At 29.2% G+C, this 16,347-nt stretch overlaps 1 pseudogene; it reads right to left on the bottom strand.

Moving 5' to 3' along the window:
- Positions 1–8,638: 8,638 nt before the first annotated feature.
- Positions 8,639–9,801, bottom strand: LOC124916747 (annotated as a pseudogene).
- Positions 9,802–16,347: the final 6,546 nt, after the last annotated feature.

Below are 16,347 nucleotides of genomic sequence, written 5' to 3'. Positions count from 1 at the left end.
CTTCCACTTACGAATAGATCTTAGCTAGCTATAGCTAGTCTATACATATTTTTTTAGCCGGGTTGTTAATGATAAACTCAACAAATATCAACAAAAACAAGCCACAAGGGAAATTTGAAGAAATGATCCTAAAAAATTACTTATTTGTATTAGTGGTCACCTTTTAATTTTCATTGTTTTGGTGATCAATTTTTATTTTTGGACGAAAATACCCTAAACGAATACATTATACAGATCGACGACGAAAACATGTTTTAATATCAGGTGATTGAATCGATTTATGTTCTTATATTCATTATGTTCTTATATTCATTATGTTCATCTTCAAACCCTAAACCATTGGTTTCTTATTATTCATCTTATTGTTCATCTTGGTTTGTTATCTTGTCGATGATGATGTTTGTAGTTGATGATGCTCTGATTTAGTTTCGTTTCAGGAAAGATTCATTTGATTCTCGCGACTGGGCTTCTCACGAAGCGCCTTCTTTCGCGAAGGGCTTTTCCGTTTCGCGAATGGCTTTCACGTTTCGAGAAAGGCCTTCATGTTTCGCGAAGGGATTTACTTTTGATTCTTACTTCTCTTTGTTCCATTACCAGCAGCTAGAGAAAAAAACCATGGCAAGTGAGCTTGTCAATTCTGCTACAAGCGAGAAGCTTCCAGAGATGGACTAGACAAGGAGCATTGAAAAATGTTGTGTCTTGCGCTTGTGTTCGCAAGAGCTGGAGGAAAGTCACTAAAGAAGTTGTCAAGTTTGCACTTAACACTGGAACTCTCACTTTTCCTTCTTGCCTTAAAAAGGTTTTCTATTCCTTCTCTTCGCGTAATTATGTATTGATAGATAGATAGATATGATTTTGTTCAATGAAATGTTATTGTATTTTGTTCCTCGTTGTAGTCGGGGCCTCTTGACTTGCCTATTCAATGTGTTGTAACACGGGACAAGAAGAATTCAACATATTACATTTATCTTAGCCTACCTCCATGTAAATGAAGTGAAAGAAAAGTTCTTTGTATATTGCTTATGCAGATGATAATCATAACCCATGTTCTGTAATCACTTTTTGTGTTGAATTATTATTCTCAAGAATTCTCAAGTTTCAAAATTACCCCATGAATTTTGGCAGCAATAACAGAAAAGGGGAAATTTCTCTTGGCTGCTTGAAGATGTAGGCAAGGTGCACACACTGAGTATATTATATCGCTTAATGCTGATGAAATATCTCAAGGAAGTAATACCTATGTTGGAAAGATAAGGTGAGGAAGGTCCGGTTAGTGAAAAATGTATACGGGGTGATGTTTTGCTGATAAATTATTGGTTATTGTATGGTTTTACAGTTCATATATCATTGGGACCAACTTCAGAATATATGATAGCCATCCTTCTAGTGATAGAAAAAGAATTAACAGGTGGTTTTCGAGTAAGCAAATAAGTCTCCAGATTGTTCCATCTGTCAACATTGAGATTGGACATGTAGCTTACAACTTCAGCATCATGCATTATCGTTAGAAACAGGATGGATCATATGATACAGTCCTGGAGAATAAAACTACGAGATGGCAAGGACATCTACAGTGCTGGTTCTGGTACTTGAACAAGTTAGAAAGGGGGAAGACAATTTGGTGTCTTGCGTTTTCCTACTTTGACAAAGATGGAAGCAGTTTCATAACTGTCGACGAGTTTCAACAAGCGTGCAAAGACTTTGGTTTAAGCGATGTTCATCTTGAGGACATGATCAAAGACATTGATCAAAATAACGCGAGTTAATTTTCTTCGGATGGGATTGATTTTTGTTTAAGCAATGTGTAGTGTTTGGTTGGCGGTTGCAGGATGGGCAAATTGACTATGGATAGTTTGCAGCAATGATGAGGAAAGACAATGGAGGAGGAGGTGGAGTTGGTAGAAGAACCATGAGAGGAAACATCAACTTGGGAGAAGCTCTAGGAGTAGTAAAAGTTAGAAGGAAAGAAAGTGATTAGGAAGTATTCTTTAATTTAAACTTAAATAACTGAAAATCTTTATTGGATTTCTAGTTCTTTCATAACTTTTTGACATTTTTGTCGTTCTAGTTCTTAAACTTTTATGTCAGTAATAGAAAATGAAAAAAAATTATATTCAAAGATGCGGTTTGGTTTCTTGTTAACTTTTATTTCTAGACTTCAATAGACATGGTTACCCTTCAATTTAGGGTATTCTTTATTACTGAGATGACATACTTCAGTTTAGAGGATTCTTAGTCAGATCAAAATCCAACCTCAGATATTTGGTGTTAGGCAAGACTTTCTTTAGGCAATTATTTTCCAGTTAAATTATCATTATGAGTTAGATGATATAAATAAAACAATGTTGTTTGAACATTTTCTTTTAATAAAAAAACAAATTATAAAAATGACATTAAACAGGATGATCATCAACTGAAACCAAATATCTCACAACTGTTTTAGTGTTTTTTTTAATTTAGGATTGGCAACCCCAATTCAACTTGGGTAAATTTTTTTCTAATTGAGTGTATTTTAAAATGAACAATAAAAAATGCATTTAGTATATAATGAGGTCAAAAGATGAAATCATAACAAGGACAAACAAAATTATATGGTATTCGAGACAATAAAATATATTATTAATTGTTCAAGAATCTATATATATATAATGATACTTAATTTTTAAAGTGTCCGGATTGCCGGGTCGAGAGTTGTGGTTAATTTGGATATTTATGTGAGAGTAAATGGATACTTGGGTCGGATTGTGGGTTGACCCGCCCATAAACTTAAAACGGTTAAAAATAAATTTAAAAATGTTATTTGTAGATTTCGAATTTGCAACTTAACAAAACAAGTACAACCCTTTAACCAATTAGGCTAACAACACTTTATATTTAAGATTCAACACCAATTTTGATGAACGCGAGACATTTAATCAATAAAAGTTCAAATTTTTAACTAACTAATCTATATATATATAATGATGCTTAATTTTTAAAGTGTCTGGATTGTCAGGTCGAGAGCTATGGTTAATTTGGATATTTATGTGAGAGTAAATGAATATTTGGGTCGGATTGTGGGTTGACCCGCCTATAAACTTAAAACGGTTAAAAATAAATTTAAAAATGTTATTTGTAGGTTTCGAACTTACAACCTAACAAAAATAAGTACAACCTTTTAACTAACTAAGCTAACAACAATTTATATTTAAGATTCAATACCAAATTTAATGAACGTGAGACATTTTAACAATAAAAGTTCAAACTTTTAACTAACTAATCTATATATATATAATGATGATTAATTTTTAAAGTGTCCGGATTGTGGGGTCGAGAGTTGTGGTTAATTTAGATATTTATGTGAGAGTAAATGGATACTTGGGTCGGATTGTGGGTTGACCCGCCCATAAACTTAAAACAGTTAAAAATAAATTTAAAAATATTAATTGTAAGTTTCGAACTTGCAACCTAACAAAACAAGTATAATTCTTTAACCAACTAGGCTAACAACACTTTATATTTAAGATTCAACACTAAATTTGATGAACGCGAGACATTTTAACAATAAAAGTTCAAATTTTTAACTAACTAATATATATATATATATATAATGGTGCTTAATTTTTAAAGTGTCCGGATTGCTAGGTCGAGAACTGTGGTTAATTTAGATATTTATGTGAGAGTAAATGGATACTTAGGTCGAATTGTGGGTTGACCCGCCCATAAACTTAAAACGGTTAAAAATAAATTTAAAAATATTATTTGTAGGTTTCGAACTTGCAACCTAAAAAAACAAGTATAACCCTTTAACCAACTAGGCTAACAACAATTTATATTTAAGATTCAACACCAAATTTGATGAACGCGAGACATTTAATCAATAAAAGTTCAAATTTTTAACTAACTAATCTATATATATATAATGATGCTTAATTTTTAAAGTGTCCAGATTGTCGGGTCGAGAGCTGTGGTTAATTTGGATATTTATGTGAGAGTAAATGGATACTTGAGTCGGATTGTGGGTTGACCCGCCCATAAACTTAAAACGGTTAAAAATAAATTTAAAAATGTTATTTATAGGTTTCGAATTTGCAACCTAACATAACAAATACAACCTTTAACCAAATGTGATTGAGATGTGGTTTTTCGAGGGATAATAGACCGGTATCATTTTAAAATGGTTAAAGAAATATGAATCAAATATTTAATTGACCAAAGTGTGAGGTCACGATGCTAATTATTAAAAAATATGAATCAAATATTTGATTGACGAAGTGAAAGTGTAAAGTCACGAAATGAGAGATTATTCGGAAAAAATATGTGATGAAACATGTGAGAAAATAAGTTGTTTTATCGAAGTGAATAAAATGTGGAATGAGAGCGTTATATTTTTATTTTAATAATTTTAAATATTAAATAAATATTATTATAATTTTTTGAATTTATTTTATTTTTATCATTATCCGTGTGCATCGTACGAAATTTTCCTAGTTATATTTTATAATAATTTCTCTCTTTTGTCATAAATATCTATTCATAATTATTAATTTATCTCTCATACCATAATTATTAATTTATCTTTTCTAATTAATTTTTATTTTATTTTTCTAATTTTTCTTTCTTAATTATATATATTATTTTTTTCATTAATTTTATATAAACTTATATTTAATATTATATATATATATATATATATATATTTACAATATACATAATAATACTATATATAATATATAATAACGTTTAAATAATTTATTAAACTTAAAATAAAATTACAAATTTCTCTTTTATATTTATTTCTCTCTCATATTTATAATATATTTTTCTTAATTAATTTCCGTTTTTATAACACTAATAATTAATTTATTTTTTCTTTTCTTTTTCCTCATTTATATATATATATATATATATTTCATATTTTCTTACACATAATTTTATATATTTTTAAAAAAATAATTTTTTTTAAAATTTTAATTTATTTAAAAATTAATATTAAGCGTTTCTCTCTCCTAAAATCTATAGTATATTTTATCATTAATTTTATATAAATACATTTTTTCATATTATCCTTCTATGCATATTTATTATTTATATGATTAATCAATTAATTTTTTTTATTTATTATATATTTTATCTATTATTAATTAACAATGAATAAATATTTATACATACATAAAATTTTAAATTAAATTCAAAAAACACAAGTGGTCTAATGGTTAAAGTGTTCACATTTCATATTGGAGACCAGATTTTGAGTCTCAATTGATGCGAATTAATAAATATGTGATTGTGCATGTGGGTGTGAGTGGGTGAATTTTTAGTCGATGTAGATGGCATGTGTGAGTCCTTACGTAAATGTTTTGCAAATATGTGATTGTACATGTGGGTATGAGTGGGTAAATGCGAGTGTGAATTTATAAATATGTGATTGTGCATGTGGGTATGAGTGGGTGAATTTGTGATCAATGTAGATGGCATGTGTGAGTCCCTACGTAAATGCTTTATAAATATGTGATTGTGCATGTGGGTATGAGTGGGTGAATTTGTGGTCGATGTAGATGGCATGCCTACGTAAATGCGTATGTTAATTTGTGATTGATGGTAAATGCTTTATGAATATGTGATTGTGCGTATATAAATTTGTGATTGATGGGAAGGCCAAAAGTAAGGGTAAGATGACATATGCGAGTGTGAATTTGTGATTGATGGGAAGGCCAAAAGTAAGGGTAAGATGACATATGCGAGTCCTTACATTAATGCGTGTGTGAATTTGTGATTGATGTGGAAGGTCAAAAGTAATGTTAATATATGTACAAATTTCTTGAACGGAGATAATATATATAATGATGTTTAAAACTATAAATTTAGGGTGACATCTACAAAATTTTTACACATTTTATATGAATTTCTCATCAAATTCTCGCGGTACAATCGTCTCTCTTTTCTCCTTATGTCTAGGTCTTTCTTCAATCAACTCTCATTTCTCCTTAGGTATAGTTAACACGAGAATAGGAGATGAGCGTCGACAACGGTATTTTATATAAATAATTTTTTTTTCATATTATCCTTATATGCATATTTATTATTTATATGATTAATTAATTAATATTCTATTATTCATTATATATTTTATATATTATTAATTAACAATGATTAAATATTTATACATACATATATTTTTAAAATAAATTCAAAAAACACAAGTGGTCTAATGGTTAAAGTATTCATATTTCATATTGGAGACCAGAGTTCGAGTCTAAATTGATGCAAATTTATAAATACGTGATTGTGCATGTGGTATGAGTGGGTGAATTTGTGGTCGATGTAAATTTGTGATTGTGCGTATGTAAATTTGTGATTGATGAGAAGGACAAAAGTATGGGTAAGATTACATAGCGTGCGTGAATTTGTGATTGATGGGGAAGGTCAAAAGTAATGGTAATATATGTACAAATTGCTCGAACGGAGATATTATATATAATAATCTTTAAAACTAAAAATTTAGGGTGACATCTACCAAATTTTTACATATTTTATATTAATTTCTCATCAAATTCTCGCGGTACAATTGTCTTTCTTTTCTCCTTAGGTCTAGGTTTTTCTTCAATTAACTATCATTTCTCCTTAGGTATAGTTAACACGAGAATAGGAGGTGGGCGTCGACAACGGAAGAGAGACCCAAAGGAAAATATTTGATCTTGATTTAAAGAAAAATGGGAAGCGAATGAATACGAGGATTCAAAATTAAAAGGAAACTGAGGATTCTCTACCTCCGTGGATTTAGAGAAAAAAAATTAAAATTAATTAATTTTTTATTTTTACAAATTTTATATGAATTTCTAATCAAATTCTCGCGTTACATTCGTCTCTCCTTTCTTCTTAGGTTTAGGTCTTTCTTAAATAGACACTCCTTTCTCCTTATGTATAGGTAGCACGAGAAGAGGAGGAGGGCAACTCCGATGTGACGGAGAAGGGCGGCGATAAAGCAACGGAGGAGGACGAAGATGACGCAACGTAGGAGGACGACGACGACGTAAGAGAGACATAGAGGAAAATGTTCGATCTTAATTTGAAAAAAAATGGGAAGAGAATGAAGACGAGGATTCAAAATCAAGAGGAAGACGAGTATTCTCTGTCTCCTTAGATTTAGAAAAAAATAATTATTTTTTTATTTTTACTCATTTTATATAAATTTCTCATCAAATTCTTGCGGTACAACTGTCTGTTCCTTCTCCTTAGATCTATGTCTTTCTTAAATTGACTCTCATTTCTCCTTAGGTATAGGTAGCACAATAAGAGGATGTGGGCGACGACGACGTAAGATAGACATAGAGAAAAAAATTCGATATTGATTTAAAGAAAAATGGAAAGCGAAAGAAGACGAGGATTTGAAATTAAGAGGAATCGGATAATTATTTGTCTCCAAGGATTAAAATTTTTTTCTCTAACAAAACCTAATAAGATATTTTATAATAAAATTATAAATAAAATTATATTTTAATGAATAATATTTATATTTTAATTATTTATATATATATATATATATAATACAAAAATATAATAGATAGATTATATATATATATATAATACAAAATATATTTAACTCTATATTTTTTTTATGTTTTAAATAATTAATAAATATTTATTAGTTTAATTTATAATATTATTATAAATATATATTTTTTATACAAAATATTATAAAATTTAATTATTATTTTTTTAATAAAATTAATAATTAATGTTATTGTTTAGCCAATATAAAATTATATATATAATAACACTTAAGTTTAAATATATATATATATATATATATATATATATATATATATATATATATATATAGTTTTGAAACAAGAGTTTTATGAGTTTTATGAGTTTTATGGTATTGACATAAAAAAGATGGTTCAACATTATTTTTTTAATGAACATTTCACATCTATTTTAATTAATATTTTGAGTTTTAATGTATAATAAACTGTTTTCGAATTTTTGAGAATATATAGTAGAAACTGAAATAATTATGTACAAAAGAGAAAAAAATACAAACATATTTTTTCAAATATTATTTTCGCCAATAGTGTGTTAATTCACGTTAAAAAAGAAAAAAATTTAAATTAAATTAATAGAACGAAAAAATTAAAATTTTGAATAAATGACCATATTTGTATTATTTTATTTTAGTTGTATTTTAAAAAAAATTCTATAAAGAAAATTATAATAAATTTGATACTAGATAAATTCACAAAATATTAATAAAAATAGAAATGTGAAAGAATATTTACACAATATTAAAATTTCTCAAACTTATATATTTAATATATGTAATGTCTAATAATTATGATATTATAAAATTAATGTAAAACTCAATATAATGGTAAAATTTATGTAATAAAATTTAAATGATTATTAATTTTTTATAATTCACGTGTAATAATATAAATTTAATGTGTCAATTTTTATATAACAAAATTTAATTAAAATGAAATTTTTTGTTTATTGTATTTAATTAAATATTTTTAAACTACTGAATATAACCACCGTTAATATATTACATTGTTTGATTCAATTTTTTTTATATAGAAATTTTGATTTTTTTTATATATTTTTCCGTTTGAATCACACGAAAATCATGCTAGTTCATATAACATTGGTGCAATTTTCAAATTTTACTAGCCACTGCAAGGTATTTAGTATGACGACCCTGAGCAATAATCTTCCCACTTTATTTCTTTCTAAACTCAACAGTAACGACAACAATGGCCTTCCCAACCTGTAATGTCTTCGATTCTATCTCAATCTCTTCCTAAAACAAATGTGAAACAAAGTCATGAAAGAAAATCTGGTAATTTTATCAACAATAGACCAATTGAACAAACAAATAGAACATTATCTAGTAAAAGCTTATCAAACCTGGTATTAGAAGATTTCTAACTTAGAATCAATGAAAGTAAATGGCACCTCTAAGCTTTTCTACTAACAAGCAAATAAGAGTTGATATGAAATAGAGATTAGGGTTTTGATATGTCGATCATTAGTAGTAGTACTTAATATAATTATGTTAGTTTTATTATAGCTTATTTTGATTTCCATTAGGATTAGGTTTAGTAATGTAAATTGGATTAAAGTCCCTTAATATGAAGGGAAGTTTATCCAAGTCCAATCTCAATTTCTCTATGTCTCCCCCCTTTCAAAATGCAATTCTACAAACAAACCCTTTAATATATAATTATAGAACACCTAAATGAAAACAACTCAATTGTATTGACTATTGAGAGAAACTCTATCTGCAAAATGAAATCAAAGAGGAGAAAAAGCTAACTACTCACACCAACATAAGCAAAATCCAAGTATGAAATACTGATCTCAATAGAAACTCCGGTATGAGATGTACCGACGGTGCATATAACAGCCGAACCAACCACATCAACAAGAGCAGTAGTAGCTCCTCCGTGCAAGAAATTCCCAGTGTTCTTCATTAATAATAAATAAAGAATCGATCAATCTAAACGGAGATAAGGAAACACCTAATTACATATTTAAGAAGTCGTACCAACAAACGAGGGGTACTTTCATGGAGCAAAGTTCTAACACAAGAAAGTCGAAGTATATATTTTACTTTATACACTCATTTTTTTTGGGAGGCCATGGGCGATTGCTGGGCATTACTTCAGACGACGATTCATCCGGCCTCTACAAGATCGAGATGGAGACCTTGCATAATGAAGGGCTCGATGAATTTTGGTGGCATACCATCTATAACATCGGCGCTTAGCCGGTTTCCGTCTTGCTGTAAGTACTTCTTCACTAAATCCAGATCCATTTCTTTCAATATCTTCGCCCAATATTGGATTCGTGAAGCCCTTTACGAAATGTGAAGCCTTTCGCGAAACGTGAAGGCTTTCGCGAAACGTGAAGTCTCATCGGATAATAAATACACAACAACAGTGAATGCGATTTAGAATCGAATATTGGATGTTCATTTCATTTAAATAAACAATAAACAACAAATGTACCATGTGGAATAGTGCCCGTGCTCGTCGTGCTAATTGTACGTCGTCGAATATCGTTGTCGCTGTTGTCGAAGATCGACGTCGCCGTTTAGGGTTAGAGAGAATGAGGAGAAGAGCGGGAAGAGAGAAGGAGAAGAAAAGAAATGAAAAAAATATGCTCAAATTATATTAAATAGTAAGGGTATTATGGACTTTTCACATTTTTCTATTTCGCAAAACACGAAGTCCCTTTGCGTTACGCGATAAGGGTATTTTCGTCCAAAAAAAATAAATTGGTCACCAGAGCAATAAAAATTATGGGATGACCACAAATGCAAATAAGTGATTCTTTAGGGAAATTTTGTCAAATTTCCCCTACCAGGTGGGTAGGAGAGAGAAATATTTTAAAAAAATATTATAATATTAAAAATGCTGCAATTCCCTCTTTTTTCTTTTCTTTCTTTTTTTTTCATTTTTGGCAATCTCTCTCTTTCTTCTTTGACGATTTTGCTCTCCGGCTTCCGCGACTTCTTCTCTTCTCTTCATCGTCGTCCGATCGAAAATGGTAAGTCTTTCTCTTTCCTTCGTTCATCTTCCCTTGGTTTCGAAAATGGTAAGTGTTTCATACTACTTCTTTTCTTTTCAAACTAGTCCAGGTTCATCGTCCGACAAGACTCCAAGTTAAATAAATACACCATGTTATCCATTTTTTAGAAACGGATTTGTTTAGCGATTAGGTTTAGCTTCATTTTGAGTTTAGCTGTAGAAACGATTTCGAATAAGGTTGTAAAAGAGTGATTTTTATATTTTAGCGATTATGGTTTAACTTCATTTTGGGTTTAGTTGTATAAACGATTTTGAATAGGGTTGTAAAAGAGTGATTTTGATAATTTAGCGATTAGGGTTTAGCGTATAAATATTTTTGATATCAATATTCTATTTAGCGATTAGGGTTTAGCCTTTTTTGGTTTAGTTACAGAAACGATTTCGATTAGGGTTGTAAAAAAGAGTCCTGAAACCATCATTTCTAGTCTCAAAACCACCATTTTTTTGTCCCAAAACTACCATTTCTTGTTCCGAAACCATAATTTCTTGTCTCAAAACCACAATTTCTTGTCCCGAAACCACAATTTCTTATCCCGAAACCATAATTTATTGTCCCGAATTACCATTTCTTGTCCCGAAACCATCATTTCTAGTCCCAAAACTACAATTTCTTGTCCCAAAACCATCATTTCTTATCCCGAAACCATCATTTTTTATCCCGAAATTATCATTTCTTGTCCCGAAACTACTATTATTGTCCCGAAACCACAATTTCTTGTCCCGAAATCACAATTTCTTATTCCAAAATCACCATTTTTTGTCCTGAAATAATTATTTCTTGTCCCGAAACCACTATTTATTGTCCCGAAACTACCATTTCTAGTCCTGAAACCACTAATTATTGTCTCGAAACCACCATTTTTTGTCTCGAAACTATCATTTCTTGTCCCAAAACCACAATTTCTTGTTCTGAAACCATCATTTTTGTCCCGAAATCATCATATCTTGTCCTAAAACCACTATTTATTGTCTTGAAACCACCATTTCTAGTCCTGAAATCACAATTTATTGTCCCAAAATCATCGTTTCTTATCCCGAAACTACAATTTCTTGTCCCAAAACTACCATTTATTGTCTCAAAACTACCATTTCTTGTCCCGAAACCACCATTTATTGTCCCAAAATCATCATTTCTTGTCCCGAAACCACTATTTATTATCTTGAAATCATTATTTCTTGTCCCGAAACAACCAATTTTTGTTCTGAATCTACCATTTCTAGTTTCAAAATCACCATTTCTAGTCATGAAATCACCATTTCTAGTCCCAAAATCACCATTTAGGACACGAAATTGTGATTTGGGGCCCCAAAATGGTTATTTCAGACTCAAAATAGTTTTTGTAAATTTTTTATCCCTGTTTCATTTCTTTTTTAAACTAATGGTCTTATTGTGATGTTAATTTGATTTGCATGTCATGTATGAAAATCCAAATCTTCTTATTGATCATGTTAATGAAGAAATGAGATCATTCAAGATCTCCCGAAATGTATAATAGGTTGTAATCTAAAAGTGTTATAAAGGACAAATTGTAACATTGTAAATTATTAAAAATTTTAGTTATGTGAATTTATGGTATAACAATTATGTCTTCAATTATTTTTGGTTTTCTAATCTTTATGATAATGTGTCGGATTAAAAAATATTCAAAAAAGTGTTTCTAAATAGCATATATCAAATAAATATATATTTTTAAAATAATTCTAAATAATCTTACATCAAACAAGTTTTTATAAAAAAAAAAACTGACGAGTTTTCAATTAATGTGTACTGAAGCTAAATTTTGAAAAAGACACTGACTTTTCTTTCCCGTGTTTCCAGGGAGTACGCATTGACGCTTCTTCATATCACCCTTCTTTTCCATAAAGATCATCTCTTTCTTTACTCCCAAGTTTAGCAATCCGACCATTTCCAAATTTAGTGAAAGAAAACGGTTTATTTGGAAGCCATGGGTGAGACTAGACCGTGGGGATCCTTTCCCCATCAATCATCTATGAATTTTATATAAAAACAGAGCAACGAAGAAACAATCAAGTTTACTTAAATTATTTGAGCAAAAATTATATATATATATATATATATATATATATATATATATATATATATATATATATGCATTTTCTTTACAATAAACTAACAGCACAACTCAAATGTAATCTATTCTTCAGACCTCTTAAGTGATGACCCATTAACATGCACCTGAGTAATGATTAAAAGAGAAAGTTAAGGATAATAATGATGTCGAGATAATCACGTGTAGTGTTTCTGTTGTTGCTTATGTTCTTTGCATTTTATTTTTTTCTTTAAAAAATTGCAGTAGAATATTTTGGACAAGTTGATGAATAATCTTCTCAACTTCTAATGAAGATGGTGACAGTTCAATCACCTATTAAAAAACCTAACAAGGTTTCAAGTTTTAAAAGAATCAAGAAAATATGTAGAAAGTTTTAATTAGGACAAACCAAATGAGATTCCAATGATCTCAAATAATCCAATAGATCATTGTTATTCATCACATTTGCTTGTTTCTTAGAATTCACTTCCTTGTTAACCATAGATAATGGTGATTTTAGGACCAGAAATGGTGGTTTAAGAACCATAAATGGTAGTTTTAGAACCAGAAATTGTGGTTTCGGAACAAGAAATTGCGTTTGCGAGACAAGAAATTGTGGTTCAGGATAAGAAATGGTAGTCTCAGGACCAGAAATTATGCTTTTAGGACAAGAAATTGTGATTTCAGGATCAAAAATAGTGGTTTTGAGACAAAATGATGATTTGGGGACTAGAAATTGTGATTTATGTACAAGAAATTGTGATTTCGGGACAAAAAATGGTGGTTTTAGGACCATAAATGGTAGTTTCGTGACCAAAAATGGTGATTTCAGGATCAGAAATAGTAATTTCGGAACACGAAATAGTGATTTCGGGACAAGAAATGGTGATTTTGGGACTATAAATGATGATTTCGGGACAATAAATAGTGGTTTGGGGACAAAAAATAGTGGTTTCAGGACAAGAAATAATGATTTCGGGACTCTTTTTTACAACTCTAATCGAAATCGTTTCTGTAACTAAACCAACAAAGGTTGAACCCTAATCATTAAATAGAATATTGATATCAAAAATATTTATATGTTAAACCCTAATCGCTAAAATATCAAAATCACTCTTTTACAACCCTATTCGAAATCGTTTCTGCAACTAAACCCAAAATGAAGTTAAACTATAATCGCTAAATAATAAAAATCACTCTTTTACAACCTTATTTGAAATCGTTTCTGCAGCTAAACCCAAAATGAAGCTAAACTTAATCGCTAAACAAATCCGTTTCTAAAAAGATGGATAACATGGTGTATTTATTTACCTTGGAGTCTTGCTGAATGATGAACTTGGACCAGCCTGAAAAGAAGTAATATGAAGCACTTACCATTTTCGAAATGAATAGAAGATGAACGAAGGAAAAAGAAAGACTTACCATTTTCGATCGGACGACGATGAAGAGAAGAGAAGAGAAGAAGTTGCGGAAGCCGAAGAGCAAAATCGCCAGAAAAGAAAGAGAGAGATCACCGGAAATGAAAAATGAAAAGAAGAAAGAGAGGGAACTGAAACGTTTTTTAATATTATATATTTATAAAAAAATATTTTTCTCTCCTATCCACGTGACAGAACACGTAGGATTCGTGATCTTGCTTTCGTTGATCATTCGTTGAGTTTATCATTTTTCTTCTCTTATATATGAAAGAGAAAAAGAGAAAATGAAAGAAAGAGAGGTTACTTGTATAAAATAAATTTAATTAATTTGATTTTTAGCCTAACACAAAAGTACTTGTATCATTTTTAAACATCTTGATTTTGAATCCTAAGGTTTGAGGATGTTTTTCTTTTGAATTTAAAATTCATTATATATTTTTCTTTTAGTTAAAATTTATTATATATTGTGTGAAAGTTATAAATTGTAAAATTAATCAATAAATAAATAAATAAATATATATATATATATATATATATATATATATATTTTGTTAGGAATGATATAGTATGGGTTAAAATTAACATTTAACTATCAATTATATATATGAAGAAGAGTAGATTTTGAAATTTAATATATTTAAAAACTATAAGTTTAAGAATTCAAATACATTGATGTTTTAGCTAAACAAGGAATTTAAATTAAACATATTTATTTATTATTTGACTCATTTAACACATTTTTATCTGTTTAATACGTTTTTGACATGTTTAACACATTTTTAATATGTTTAACACATTTTTTTACGTTTTTGACACGTTTTGACACGTTTCTCACGTTTTGACACGTTTCTCACTTTTTTGACACGTTTAATACGTTTTTCACACATGTAACACGTTATTCACATTTTTTGCACGTTTAATACATTTTTGACATATTTAACACGTTTTTGACACGTTGAACACGTTTTTTTATATTTTTGGCATGTTTAACACATTTTTGACACGTTTGACATGTTTTTCACGATTATGACACATTTAATACATTTTGACACATTTTTCACATTTTTGGCACGTTTAACACGTTTAAATATTTTTCATGTTTTCACGTTTTTAACATGTTTAACATATTTTTCACACGTTTTTCACGTTTTTGGCACGTTTTGATACATTTAATACATTTTTGACATATTTAACACATTTTTCACGTTTTTGGCACGTTTTACACATTACTCACATTTTGACATGTTTAACGTGCCAATACGTGAAAAATATGTTAAACATTCCAAAAACGTGAAAAACGTGTTAAACATGTCAAAAACATGTTAAAACTTGTCAAAATGTGTTAACGTGCAAAAAATATGTTAAACATATCAAAAATGTGTTAGAATTTTAAAATGTCAAAAACGTGTTAAACTTGTTAAAAACGTACCAAAAACGTGTTAAATGTACCCCCAAACGTGTTAAATGAGCCAAAAATATGTTAGATAAGCCAAAAACGTGTTAAACATGCCAAAATGTGAAAAGCATGTAAACGCATGAAAAACGTGTTAAACATGTCAAAAACGTGTTAACACATGTCAAAACATGAAAATATGTGAAAATGTGTTAAAAATATCAAAAATGTGTTAGAATGTCAAAAACTTGTTAAACGTGCCAAAAACGTGAAAACTGTGTTAATCTTGTCAAAAACGTGTTAAACATGTCAAAATCGTGTTAAACGTGCTAAAAACGTGAAAAACTTGTTAAACTTGTCAAAAATGTGTTGAACGTATTAAACCTGTCAAAAATATGTTAAACATAAAAAAACGTATGAAAAACATATTATTATTGTGAAAACATGTTAAACGTATTAAAATGTCAAAACATGTTAAACGTGCCAAAAATGTAAAAACGTGTTAAACGTGTGAAAAACATGTTTTAAGTGTTAAAACGTGTTAAAAATGTCAAAAACGTGTTAAACGTGTTAAAATGTCAAAAACGTGTTCGACTTAAAATTGAACGATAATTAGTTTATATTGGATTAATAATATAAAATTAAATTAAATTTATATAATTTGAATAATTTAAGTAACTCTAACCCAACCCAAATTAAACTCAACCCATACTCAACTCATACTCAACCCAATCCAATCCAAATTAACTTACCCAAATTAATATTTTGGGTTTAGGTTAGGGTTGAGTTTGGGTAAACTCAAATTATGCTCACCCTAATGTACTCATCTCCGAACTTTAACTAAAAGAAGAAGCTAGTAGTTTATTTCTCAAAAGTATAGTTGTTATCGCATGTTCCGTTGAGATTATGTC

This window comes from Impatiens glandulifera, chromosome 9 (assembly GCF_907164915.1).
Source record: "Impatiens glandulifera chromosome 9, dImpGla2.1, whole genome shotgun sequence".
NCBI classification, from domain to species: Eukaryota; Viridiplantae; Streptophyta; class Magnoliopsida; order Ericales; family Balsaminaceae; genus Impatiens; species Impatiens glandulifera.
This window is presented reverse-complemented; position numbering and strand designations above follow the sequence as displayed.